Genomic DNA, 2,802 nt, shown 5'->3' with positions numbered 1-2,802 from the left:
GGTTCAGTGGGCATTTATAGGACCTTGCTCATATTAGAGAGCTATGCACTCAGAGACTACTGGATCCACTAAATGGACAATGAAAACTGGTTGAGGCTGCTGATGAATACTTCAATGGGAATCTGATACACAGACACAGATTTCATTGTTAAAGTCAATGGAACTGAAGTCTTCCTTAGAACTGTGCTCCTGATAGGCTGAAGTTAGAGTAGTGGACTGTTAGTTCTTTAAGCCAAAAATGCATGGATGTTGTACAAAGGCTTCATTCTCTGCCTGTAGTCAGTAACTTGAGGGCCTCTGCAGATTCTGCACTGCAGTGCTGACATCTTCATACTGCAAAGCACTGCCAGCATACTTGGCAGTATTTCTGAGCCCTCGCAAAGTCCTCTGGTGTTAGTTGGATATTGCCCTGGGGCACTGTACTGAAGAGTGCGGGATCATTGGCCGGAATAGTCTGTGGAGTAGGCCGGATAGTGTTACTTGTTACACCTGTGCTGTGAGGCACTTCTGCTGGGGTATTAGCTGGAGCGTGGGCACCAGGGGAAATCTGGATTCCAGTATAGCCACTTGATGGCATGTTGCATGGGTCATATGTGGAAGATGACGGCTGAAGTGGCTGAGTGGGTAGAGAGGTGACTCCAGCATCTTCATTTTCCTCAACATCTACATTGTCTTCTTCAATCCCAACAGGGCCTGCTTGAGGAGTCTCTCCATTCTTTAAACAATTATTAATATATGTTGCCTTCCACCTTGCATACTTCCTGTGTTTCACATTTTCATCAGTGAGTTCTCCAAACACTGTTATGACATCTGTTAAAAGACTTGCAGTATAGAAGGACTTAATCATGTTTTTGTGAAATCTCCCAGCACAATCTTCATTATCTGCATACAAAAACATTTTCAAAGCGTAATTCTCCAAATGTGCAGAACCAACTATTTATTGAGTAATAGCTTCATTATCACCCAACTGTTTCTTAAGAGCTTCTAACTGATCCATTAGCCTTGATAGAAATTTACGACATTCAGGAGTTTTACTATCAATCTTCATTCGAGTTTGCATTACATACAATCGACAGTAATGTGCCACCACAGGGTCTCGCTTGTCATGCTCCTGAGCCGTCCTCAGATGATGCTGTATGCTCTTAAACTGTTGGGGCAGCGGGGGCAGTGTAGCAAGAGCAGCCATCTCCTCTTCAGGAATCAGCACTTCCTACTCCCAGGAAGATCCTTTTGTACTGAGCTGAAGTAAGGTAAAATGTAGCCCACTCCACTATTTAAAGGTAGTGTCCCTTTCTTGCATCCACCTGTATTTTGAGAGCCAGTGTCACCTGTGTTATTCTTAGTTTTCAACCTCAGAGTAGTAAAAACTGTGAATTTCTGTCTTCAATCCTCTCATTACATTTTAGCTAATTTTTAGTTCATGGCTACAATTTATCAAACTTGATAAAATTATGGTTGAAATGCTGCTTTTTCTTTCTGAGATTCTTTTGTCAAAACAAAAACCCATGAATTTTAATTTCACCTGTTTGAAGGGTATTCAGCCTATCAAATTATCTCTAATCAATCCACACTTGGACTTTCTCTTGAGAAACCCTGCTAAGAATTAAAAGGTGATATTGTCACTATAACTATTAAATTCAACAAGTATGATAGAATTAAACTGACGTTATGCTAAATGACTGAGGATAGATTTAACAACTAGCTAATGTTCAAAGTAGGAAAGAATCAACTAAGTTTAAAATTATTTTTATACATGCATTATGGTCATGTTAGTCTTCAGTGAAATACTCTAAGTCATGCGTACTCACTCAGCAAGGAAAATGGAATTGAATTCACAAAAGCATGTTTAAATTTTACTCCCCAATTTTTACATCAAGGACCACACCAGCATTTTTTATTACTTGACACATAATATTTGGTGATTTTTTCCATATTCTGAAGACAAATACTGATAAGTATTAGAGTTTGTGAAGCCCACATACAAAACACTTTATTTGCATTATCTCATTCAATCTCCACAACAGCCATGTGAAGAAGATATTAATAGTATCCATATTTTACAAATAGGGGCATCCTTGGTGCCTCAGATGATAAACAATCTGCCTGTAATGTAGACTTGGGTTTGATCCCTGAGTGAGAAGATTCCCCTGGAGAAGGGAATGGCAACCCAGTCCAGTATTCTTGCCTAGGAAATCCATGGACAGAGAAGCTTAGGGGGCTATAGCCTGTGGGGTCACAAAGAGTCAGATACAACTGAGCAAATATCACTTTCATTTTACAAATTAAAATTACTTCTTGGAAGTAAAGTTATGACCAACCTAGATAGCATATTAAAAAGCAGAGACATTACTTTGTCAACAAAGGTCCGTGTAGTCAAGGCTATGGTTTTTCCTGTGGTCATGTATGGATGTGAGAGTTGGACTATAAAGAAAGCTAAGCACCGAAAAATGGATGCTTTTGAACTGTGGTGTTGGAGAAGACTCTTGAGAGTCCCTTGCACTTCAAGGAGATCCAACCAGTCTATCCAAAAGCTGAACAGTCCTGGGTGTTCACTGGAAGGACTGATGTTGAAACTGAAACTCCAATACTTTGGCCACCTGATGCAAAGAGCTGACTTATTTGAAAAAACCCTGATGCTGGGGAAGATTGAGGGCAGGAGGAGAAGGGGACGACAGAGGATGAGATGGCTGGATGGCATCACCGACCTAATGGACATGGGTTTGAGTGAACTCCGGGAGTTCGTGATGGACAGGGAGGTCATGGGCTCACAAAGAGTCAGACATGAGTGAGCGACTGAACTGA

The 2,802-nt window shown here is 40.8% G+C and overlaps 1 pseudogene; it reads right to left on the bottom strand.

Annotated features, from left to right (window-relative positions):
* Positions 1-262: 262 nt before the first annotated feature.
* LOC138071492 (vacuolar protein sorting-associated protein VTA1 homolog pseudogene) lies at positions 263-1,186 on the bottom strand (annotated as a pseudogene).
* Positions 1,187-2,802: the final 1,616 nt, after the last annotated feature.

Source organism: Capricornis sumatraensis, chromosome X (assembly GCF_032405125.1).
Source record: "Capricornis sumatraensis isolate serow.1 chromosome X, serow.2, whole genome shotgun sequence".
Classification (NCBI taxonomy): domain Eukaryota; kingdom Metazoa; phylum Chordata; class Mammalia; order Artiodactyla; family Bovidae; genus Capricornis; species Capricornis sumatraensis.
This window is presented reverse-complemented; position numbering and strand designations above follow the sequence as displayed.